This window comes from Oncorhynchus nerka, linkage group LG28 (assembly GCF_034236695.1).
Source record: "Oncorhynchus nerka isolate Pitt River linkage group LG28, Oner_Uvic_2.0, whole genome shotgun sequence".
NCBI lineage: Eukaryota > Metazoa > Chordata > Actinopteri > Salmoniformes > Salmonidae > Oncorhynchus > Oncorhynchus nerka.
Window position 1 is genome coordinate 27,409,979 of NC_088423.1, and position 11,551 is coordinate 27,421,529.

General features: G+C 43.0%; 1 protein-coding gene across 1 annotated transcript in view; it reads right to left on the minus strand.

Moving 5' to 3' along the window:
* crtac1b (cartilage acidic protein 1b) overlaps positions 1-3,740 on the minus strand; it is a 53,980-nt gene extending 50,240 nt beyond the window's left edge. Inside the window, exon 1 of the mRNA XM_029639700.2 lies at positions 3,626-3,740. The gene's annotated coding sequence lies outside the window, so the exon portion shown is untranslated. The remainder of the gene's footprint in view (positions 1-3,625) is intronic.
* Between the last annotated feature and the right edge of the window lie 7,811 nt (positions 3,741-11,551).

Below are 11,551 nucleotides of genomic sequence, written 5' to 3' on the forward strand. Positions count from 1 at the left end.
ACAGAGCATGCGCAGACCCGCTGGCGGATGTGTTTATAGACATATTCAATCTCTCCCTACCCCTGTCTGCTGTCCCCACATGCTTCAAGATGGCTACCATTGTTCCTGTACCCAAGAATGAAAAGGTGACTGAACTAAATGACTATCGCCCCGTAGCACTCACTTCTGTCATCATGAAGTGCTTCGAGAGACTAGTCAAGGATCATATAACCTTCACCTTAACTGTCACCCTAGACCCACTTCAATTTGCTTACCACTTAAATAGGTCAACAGATGATGCATTCGCCATCACACCGCATACTGTCCTATCCCATCTGGACAAGAGGAATACCTCTGTAAGAATGATATTCATAGACTATAGCTCAGCATTCAACACCATAGTACCCTCCAAGCTCATCATTAAGCTTGAAGCCCTAGGTCTCAACCCCGCCCTGTGCAATTGGGTCCTGAACTTCCTGACAGGCCGCCCCCAGGTGGTGAATAGTAGCACACAACATCTCCACTTTGCTGAACCTCAAAACTGGGGCCCCACAACGGTGTGTGCTCGGCCCCCTCCTATAATACCTGTTCACCCATGACTGCGTGGCCATGCACGCCTCCAACTCAATCATCAAGATTGCAGACGACACAGCAGTAGCAGGCTTGATTACCAACAATGACGAGACAGCCTACAGGGAGGAGGTGAGGGACAAACTGAAATGGACAAACTGAAATGGTCCACTCACACAGACAGTGTGGTGAAGAAGGTGCAACAGCGCCTCTTCAACCTCAGGAGGCTGAAGAAATTTGGCTTGTCACCTAAAACCCTCACAAACGTTTACAGATGTACAATTAGGAGCATCCTGTGAGCTGTATCACCGCCTGGTATGGCAACTGAACCTCACACAACCACAAGGCTCTCCAGATGGTGGTGCGGTCTGCACAACGCATCACCGGGGGCAAACTACCTGCCCTCCAGGACACCTACAGCACACAATGTCACAGGAAGACCAAAAAGATAATCAAGGTCAAAATAACCCGAGCCACTACCTATTCACCCCGCTACCATCCAGAAGGTGAGGTCAGTACAGGTGCATCAAAGCTGGGACCAAGAGACTGAAAAACAGCTTCTATCTCAAGGACATCAGACTGTTAAACAGCCATCACTAGCACAGAGAGGCTGCTGCCTACATACAGACTTGAAATCATTGGCCACTTTAATAAATGTAACAGCAGTCACTTTAATAATGCCACTTTAATAATGTTTACATATCTTGCATTACTCATCTCATATGTATATACTGTATTCTATACTATCTATTGCAGCTTAGTTTATGCCGCTCTGTCATTGCTCATCCATATATTTATATATTCTTATTCCATTCCTTTGCTTAGATGTGTGTATTAGGTATTTGTTGTGGAACTGTTAGATATTACTTGTTTAGATATTGCTGCACTGTCAGAACTAGAAGCACAAGCATTTTGCTACACTCGCAATAACATCCGCTAACCATGTGTATGTGACAATAAAATTTGATTTGATTTATTATTAGATCCTTTGTTAAGCTAGCTTGGTGCCAAACCAAGACAGAGGTCTTACACAAGCTCTACTGCTGCAATGAGACAGCAGCTGCATCTCAATGGTCTAACGTGGCATCCTCTCTTCCCCTCCTTTCTTAATTTGCACTTATCCAAGAGTGGAACTGTGTTAATCTCAACAGTCTAAAAAGTATCTTTCTTCTCATTTCTCCTTCCCCTGCACGGACAACAAAACGTCTACCAAGTATTTTTGCTTTCACCAGTCCAGCTCTTTCACAACAGGAGAGGAGCAGAGAGGACAGAACGGGACCCTGCTAGTACATTAGGCTTCTACTGTACTACTGTACCTCAAGGACAGATCTGAGCGGCTCCTGCCTGTTTCTCAACTACCTCGCACTGCAGTAAAACACATTACACTCTCTGGGACGTCCCTTATCACATTGCTCTCCACACCCCTCCTACAACAGTTTAGGAAGTTCTAAAGTACTTAGCTATGACTCATATGAAATATGTTTGTCATATATGATATATCATGGTTGTATTTGAGCTGTGAGTGACCTCAGTTACTGATATGCCGACTAAATCAAAACCCACTCTCACACAACCAACAACTCGGACATCAGTGAACAATACAGAAATATAGTCCAAAACCTGCTTTCTTTATGGAAAATAACCAAATTCTCTCCTTCAATACAATAGAATATCACTCTCAATAACGAAATAAGATGATTTGACAGATTGGAACACTGTCGTTTGAAATGGTGAGATGTTTTGGACTTTATTTATGGGGCCATAAAGAGGCCATTACAGTACAGTATGCAAACATCAGCAAGTGTTCACGCCGTGCTCAAATCTTGATAAGACTGCGACAAAGAGCCCCATGCAGCACCAGCATCTTCACTTACACAACACGCTGTATGGAGGCTCCTCTCTGTGAAGGACACCATTACTGCACCACACACACACACACACACACACACACACACACACACACACACACACACACACACACACACACACACACACACAGGACACAGAGAGGAGCCGCCATCAGTGAATTAAAACTGTTCCAGACACACTGAGTTGAGCTTAGTCATAATCATTCTGACCAATCAACAGTTTAGAGGAATGCTACTTCATCAGGAGATTTTCTGAAAAAGTGAAAAGCAGCAAGAGCCCTCATCACACACACAAACACACACCATCTTCAAATCAGAGCCAAGGCACTTATACAATCATACTAATGGCCAATTACAACACTTACTGCTCTCAAATAGGTCCAACTCGACACTCAGCACAAACTACGAATGTATTTAAATATTTCACTGCAATTCAATCACATCTGATTAGCTCTGAAAAATAATTAATAACTGATTAGCTCGATAAAAAAATAAAAAAATAATGAGTCACACTTTATTTGGATAGTCCATTGTAGATGCTCTACATACCATCTGTTGATATGCTAATGTTAGGGTTAGGTTTAAAATGAGGGTTAGGGTAAAGGTTAAGGTTAGGGCTAGGATAAGGGTAAGGGTTAACTTGAGGGTTAGGATAGGGGTTATAAGATGTTATTTTTCATCAACCATCAACCATGAATTCATTAATGAATTAATGTAATCATTACAATAAATAAATCCATTCTAGCCTAAATACAAATTATATAGTCTGCACAGACATTACTTTCAAATCCATAATATATTATCTTGCAAATAGCTTTGGAACAACTGTTATTCTTATAACACACAAATTAAAAGTTTTGCAGCGACTTTTCAGCATCACTGAACATTACAGCATATTGCATATAGGCTACCCAATCCCGCAAACCTTTGACTTTGGGTATCAACTTTATACTGTAGTCTAGTAGCCTACCTAACTAACTAACTACCTACCTACCTACCACGAACATATTGTACAAGCTTAGAATAGAACCCATATCAACACATCTTTGGCCATGCGCTCGTATGATAGAATATAACATAATATCACTGTGTTGAATGATGACGAGCTAAACTTCCACAGACGCGCTCAGAGCATCCTATCTGCGCGCCGTCCAGTTAAGTACAGTAGCCTACCGCCGCAGAACTGTCAAAAGACCCAGGGTACTCACTCGCAATCACATGGACACACCGACGCAACTATTCCTCCAGCGCCAGAAAGAGTAAGAGGGGACGAGTCAGCGAATTCTGTAGAGACAAGCCACTTCAAGTGTCTCTTGGGTACCAGACTTCTTCATCCATTTACACTAGTTAGAAAAGAAAAGCTTTATGAAATCACTTGTGTCAGATTTAAACCAATCGGCAGACATGTGCGTGAAGTTTTAGGAGGCAGCCAATGGATACTGCGGAAAGGGAGACGTGGGCGCGTGGAGTGTAGATTTTCTCAGGTGCTCATTAAAATATTAAATGAGTTGCAGCGGGGACCGGGGACTGGGAGGTGCGATGGTTATTCGGGAATGCTAAGAGGATGCTTCAATGCCTTTACATTTCATCCTCATCATGATTCATACCTGCGTACAGAATCTGTGAAACGTTCCTACTCTTTACATCTTATATGCCCAAATATAGGCTATAGGTTAACCGTTTTCACCAATCAAAGCGTTTTGTCTGCCCCTCATATGTAATGGCAATAATCCAAACGCAGAAAAAAACACATCCATGTGAAAATGAATTCCACTCGAATATAGGCTTCAAAACTTTTTGCAGCTCAGGTGCTATTGGTCTGTCTAGTTTGCCACTATTTCAATTAGGGTAGCATTTTATTAAATGTTACCTGCAGTAGCAATCCCACCTCAGGGTAATTTTTATAGATAAGAGAATCTCTCTGCTCTCAATTTGCAAGGAACATATCACAGACTGTGGGTAGAATAACAGAAACACAACATTTGCACAAGGCATAGGCTTGTACTTCAGAATGGCAGTACCCTCCAGTGAACTAAGCAATGTTACATCAAACAGTGTTATAACACTGAGTGATCCTGTGATCCTGAGTCACAATTTATCTACAGAGAGCTAAGTGAGGAGATTGGAATTGAGTCGGTGCTGCTCAGACACTGATCAGACTAACACGCATACACACACACGCACATGTGTGTGTGCCTTTGCAGGTTTATTGCTGCTGGTCTGCAGTTGTATAATTCCCTGGTCATGCTCCGATGACCTAGCCTCCCTGAGACCCCCTAGCGAAATGAGATGTGTGGTGTGTGTGTCTCTCTCTCTCTATGTGTGTGTGTGTCTGTATTCGCTCATGCATCAAGCATCTGTGTGTGTGTGTGTGTGTGTGTGTGTGTGTGTGTGTGTGTGTGTGTGTGTGTGTGTGTGTGTGTGTGTGTGTGTGTGTGTGTGTGTGTGTGTGTGTGTGTGTTCGCACGCTTGTGTTTGTATGCACTCCCCACTGAAATGAGACGTTCACTTCTTCAAGGACGTCTCCCACCATAATTTAAAGCCTGTGAGGTTGGGACGCTTAAAACACACAAACTACTGAGGTCATAAACTTAGTAAACCTATATACACTATATACTGTATCCAAAAGTATGTGGACACCCATTCAAATTAGTGAATGTGGCTATTTCAGCCACACCCATTGCTAACTGGTGTATAAAATCGGGCACCCAGCCATGCATTCTCCATAGACAAACATTGGCAGTAGAATGGCCTTACTGAAGAGCGCAGTGACTTTCAACGTGACACTTTCATAGGATGGGACCTTTCCAACAAGTCAGTTTGTCAAATTTCTACCCACCTAATGCTGCCCCGGTCAACTGTAAGTGCTGTTATTGTGAAGACGAAACGTCTAGGAGCATCAACGGCTCAGCCATGAAGCGGTAGGCCACACAATCTCACAGAACGGGACCACCGAGTGCTGAAGCGTAAATATCGTCTGTCCTCAGTTGCAGCACTCACTACCTAGATTCAAACTGCCTCTGGAAGCAACGTCAGCACAAGAACTGTTCGTTGGGAGCTTCATGAAATTGGTTTCCATGGCTGAGCAGCCGCACACAAGTGTAAGATCACCATGTGCAATGCCAACCGTCGGCTGGAGTGGTGTAAAGCTCGCTGCCATTGGACTCTGGAGTAGTCGAAACATGTTCTCCGGAGTGATGAACCACGCTTCATCATCTGGCAGTCCAACGGAAGAATCTGGGTTTGGCGGATGCCAGGAGAACGCTACCTGCCCCAATGCATAGTGCCAACTGTAAAGTTTGGTGGAGGAGGAATAATGGTATGGGGCTGTTTTTCATGGTTCAGGCCCTTTAGTTCCAGTGAAGGGAAATCTTAACGCTACAGCATACAATTACATTCTAGACAATTATGTGTTTCCAACTTTGTGGCAACAGTTTGGCGAAGGCCCTTTCCTGTTTCAGTATGACAATGCCCCTGTGCACAAAGCGAAGTCCATACAGAAATGGTTTGTCGAGATTGGTGTGGAAGAACTTGACTGGCCTGCACAGAGCCCTGACCCCAACTCCATTGAACACCTTGGGGATGAATTGGAATGCTGACTGTGAGCCAGCCTTAATCGCCCAACATCAGTACCCCACCTCACTGACGCTCTATTGGCTGAATGGAAGAAAGTCCCTCCAGCAATGTTCCAACATCTAGTGGAAATCTTTCCCAGAAGAGTGGAGGATGTTACAGCAACAAATGGGGGACCAACTCCATATTAATTCCCATGATTTTGGAATGAGATGTTCGATGAACAGGTGTCCACATACTTTTGGTCATGTAGTGTACCTCTGTAATATATTGTTATACACTGTGTGTGTGTGTCTGTGTACGTGTGTGTGTGTGTGTGTGTATTGTTATTGTCTTTAACATACTGTGTAAATCCTTATGTCTTGTCAATTACCTATCAAATAAAGAAAATGATTTGGAACATAAATAATATATAGAGCATTTTGATCGTTCCACACTATTCTTACAGACTTGTAAAAGTAGTTTAATTTATCATTTGAAAACAGGACATTTCTGTAAAATGATGTAAGCAAAAAATATAACATCTCCAGATGGAAGTTCATTCATATTGTTTTTATCTGCACAGCAAAGTTCAAAATACCTTGTAGGGTCGATATACAAGCCAACATTAAAGAATGTAAGCAAAATGTGTTGGAACTTACCTGCAGTTCAGGTTTACTCTGTGTGCTATTCCCTTGTGGCTGGTTACAATGTTATTTATGTGGGACACTGGGATACAGTGCTTTCAGAAAGTGCTCATACACGTTGACTTATTCCACATTTTGATAAATGGGGGGCGGCAGTGACCAACAATCTTAAGATTGGGATGGGATTCAATGGGATTCAAGTCTGTGCTTTGGCTGGGCCATTCAAGGATTTCACATTCTTGTTCTGAAGCCATTCCGGTGTTGCTTTAGGTGTATGCTTGGGGTCATTGTACTGTTGGAATGTAAATCTTCACCCCCCAGTCTAGGATTGTTTGTACTTTGAAGCAGGTTCTCATCAAGGATTTGCCTGCATTTGGCTCCATTCATTGTTCCTTCTATCCTTACCAGTCACCCAGTCCCTGCTGCTGAAAAGCATCCCCATAGCATGATGCTGCCACCACCATGCTTCACAATTGGTTGGTGATGAGCTCTGCCTGGTTTTCTCCAGACATAGCACTTTGCATTCAAGCCAAAGAGTTACATTTGTCTCATCAAACCACAAAATCTTTTGCCTTATGATCTCAAAGTCTTTCACCTTTTTACAAACACCAGGAGTGTCAATTGCCTTTTTCTCTGGAGTGGCTTCTCTCTGGCCACTCACCATAAAGCCCAGATTGGTGAAGTGCTGTAGAGACTGTTGTCGTTCTGTCAGGTTCTCCCATCTCAGCCAAGGAACTCTGTAGTTCTGTCAGAGTGGTCATTGGGTTCATGGTCACCTCCCTGACCAAGGTCCTTCTTGCCCAGTTGGTCAGTTTGGTCGGGAGGCCATCTCTAGGCAGAGTCTGGGAAGTTCCATATTTTTCCCATTTCCTAATGATGGAGACCACTGTGCTCTTGGAAACGTTCAACACTCTAGAAAAAGTTTTTACCCTACCCCAGATATGGCACAATTCTATCTCAGCGATCTATGGTATGGACAGTTCCTTGGACTTCATGGTATAGTTTCTGCTCGGACATGCACTGTCAACTGTGGGACTTATATAGACAGGTGGGGTTCTTTCTAAATGATGAAAAACTATTTACAGGTGGACTCCATTCATGTCCACAGGTGGACTCCATTCATGTTGTAGTGACATCTCAAGGATGATCAAAGGAAATTAGATACCCCTGAGCTCAATTTGGAGTGTCGTAGCAAAGGGTTGTGAATACTTATGTAAATATATATTTCTGTATTTAATTTTAAATATATTTGAAATTCTAAAAACATGTTTTCACTTTGTCATTATGGGGTATTGTGTGTGTATATGTGTGATAATTGTTGTTGTTATTATTATTATTTTAACAAAGGTGGAATAAGTCAAGGGGTATGAATACTTTCTGAAGGTACAGTATATCTATGGTTGAGTGATTGAGGCATCTTTCAGTTAGAGAGTGACTTTTCCTCAGGGAGACATAGTGACAAATGTCAGACTTGAAAAACCCTGGAAACAATGTATAACGCACACACACACCATTCTAAATCTATCGCTCAATGATAGTAGGACTTCCTGACTCGGTCGTGGAATCAGGGTCCTGTGTGAGTTGAGTCATGGGAAACGTGTGTGTGTGTGTGTCGTAAATTCCACTTCCCCTCCATCAATTCCCAATCATCCCCTTACTCAGGTAATAAACCCCTGAATCTATCACCCACACTCATAGACACCGTTCTAAGACCTTGCATGCCCCTTCCCCTGTGGAAATTATCCTGATCTTAAAATAGCGGAAGTCCCTTTTCAGGAGTTTTACTACGGTGAGAAGAAATGTCCCTCTCATAGTGGTAGGCTGTCTAGTGCTACAGCATTTTGATGAATCTCTTCTGAGCTCCGTTATCAACGACTGTATGACTGCAAAAACACACACACACACACACACACACCCCCATCTAGACACACACACTGTGCTCATGCTGTGATGAATCTCCTCTGTGCAGGGTGGTGAAAGGGAGAACACTTCTCATATCATTAAGCTTTAGTAATGGTCCCCATGCAGTGAACCCTCTGGCACGGTGATTCTCACTCTGCTGGCTAACTAGCCTGCTATGGACTGGGGAGGGATGGAGAGTGCAGGCACTAGATGGTCAGGTCGGAAGGGACATAAATGGCCATACAATTCACTATTAACTGCACACCCTATTTACTGGAAGCACAGTGCAGTTCACCAGGCTGAATTCTAATATGTTCTTGCCCTGCAAACTGCTCTGGATGAGTGCATACATTAATATATAGTCCCACGCTGTTGCACCACAAGATAACTAAATTGTCACCCCGTGTGTATGTATTTTTAGATCAGTATGTGCATACAGTACTGGTCAAAAGTTTGGAAACACCTACTCATTCAAGGGTTTTTCATTATTTTTTACTATTTTCTACATTGAAATAACACGTATGGAATCTATTAGAAGGCAAAAAACTGTTAAACAAATCTAAATATACTGTATTTTATATTTGTGATTCTTCAATGTAGCCACCATTTACTTAGATGACAGCTTTGCACATGCTTGGCATTCTCTCAACAAGCTTCATGAGGTAGTCACCTGGAATGCATTTCAATTGACAGGTGTGCCTTGTTAAAAGTTAATTTGTGGAATTTATTTCCTTCTTATCGCGTTTGAGACATCAGTTGTGTTGTGACTAGGTAGGGGTGGTATACAGAAGATAGCCCTATTTGGTAAAAGACCAAGTCTTTTTTTTTATGGCAAGAACAGCTCAAATAAGCAAAGAGAAACGACAGTCCATCATTACTTTACGACATGAAGGTCAGTCAGTTCTGAAAATTTCAAGAACGTTGATAGTTTCTTCAAGTGCAGTCACAAAAACCATCAAGCGCTATGATGAAACTGGCTCTCGTGAGGACCGCCACTGGAAGACCCAGAATTACCTCTGCTGCAGAGGATAAGTTCATTAGAGTTACCATTCTCAGAAATTGCAACCCAAATATATGTTTTACAGAGTTCAAGTGACAGACACATCTCAACATAAACAGTTCAGAAGAAACTGAATGAATCAGGCCTTCATGGTCGAATTGCTGCAAAGAAACCACTACTAAAGGATGCCAATAATAATAAGAGACTTGTTTGGGCCAAGAAACCAGAGCAATGGGCATTAGACCAGTGTAAATCTGTTCAAATTTGAGATTTCTGGTTCCAACTGCAGTGTCTTTGTGAGACACAGAGGAGGTGAACGGATGATCTCCGCATGAGTTGTTCCCACCATGAAGCATGGAGGAAGAGGTGTTATGGTGTGGGGGTGCTTTGCTGGTGACACTGTCAGTGATTTATTTAGAATTCAAGGCACACTTAACCGTCATGGCTACCACAGCATTCTGCAGCGATACGCCAACCCATCTGGTTTGCGCTTATTGGGACTATCATTTGGTATTCAACAGGAAAATGACCCAACATACCTCCAGGCTGTATCAGGGCTATTTGACCTAGAAGGAGAGTGTTGCAGTGCTGCATCAGATGACCTGGCCTCCACAATCACCCGACCTCAACCCAATTGATATAGATTGGGATGAGTTGGACCACGGGGTGAAGGAAAAGCAGCCAACAAGTGCTCAGAATATGTGGAAAGTCATTATGTGGGACTGTTGGAAAAGTAATCCAGGTGAAGCTGGTTGAGAAAATGCCAAGAGCTTGTAAAGCTGTCATCAAGGCAAATGGTGGCTACTTTGAAGAATCTCAAATATAAAATATATTTTGATTTGTTTAACACGTTTTTGGTTACTACATGAATCCATATGTGTAATTTCGTAGTGTTGATGTGTTTACTATTATTCTACAATGTAGAAAATAGTAAAAATAAATTAAATGAGTTGAATGAGTAGGTGTGTCCAATCTTTTGACTGGTACTGTACGTGAGTGTGTGAGTGTGTGTGTTTGTATGGAATGCATGTGTGCATGTGCGTGTGTGTGTGCTTACATGCTCGCACGTTTGTGAACCAGGGTTCCAGAGCCCTGGGCTGAGTGCTGAGATCACGCTTCATACACATGGGTTGCCTCCCAAATAGCACCATGCATATTCCCTTTATAGTTTATTAATTTTGTGCAAGACCCATGAGGCTACGTACTGTAGGGTATTAGGCTGCCGTTTGGAACAGAGACATGCTGCTTGCTTGGTGTGTAGGTTTAGCCACCGACAGGGAGCTCAGTAGATCACCTTTCTCTGACAGCTCTCTTAAATGTCCTTGGCAGACCCCCCCCCCCTCCCTTATCCTCTCTCCCTCCATTCACCTCTTCCCTCCCTCCATCCTTTCTTCCCTCCATCCGGCCCAGCCTGGATGCTGCCATATTTCTCTCTTTCTCTCTCCCACTCTTTTTGCCCTCACTCTTCACTCCTTTATACCTCTCTCTCTCTCTCGCTCGCTCTTTATCCTTGAAATTCCTCCTGTGCAATGCCTATATTCTTATCAGTAAAGTAATACAACAATTTGAAATACTGTAGGTGTAGATGCACCTTCCTAACATTGAGTTGCACCCCCTTTGCCCTCAGAGCAGCCTCAATTTGTAGGGGCATGGACTCTACAAGGTGTCGAAAGCATTCCACAGGGATGCTGGCCCATGTTGACGTCAGTGCTTCCCACAGTTGTGCCATGTTGGCTGGATGTCCTTTGGATGGTGGACCATTCGTGATACACAAGGGAAGCTGTTGATGTCATGATCGCCGTCGTCGTGGAAATGACCGGACCAAGGTGCAGCGTCGTGAGCGTACATCTTTCTTTATTATAAATGTCGCCAACAAAACAAGAAACAACAAAAATGAACGTGAAGCTTACTAGGGCTATACAGGCCACTAACAAAGACAACTACCCACAAAATACAAAAGGAAGCAAAGGCTGCCTAAGTATGATTCCCAATCAGAGACAACGATAGACAGCTATCCCTGATTGAGAACCATA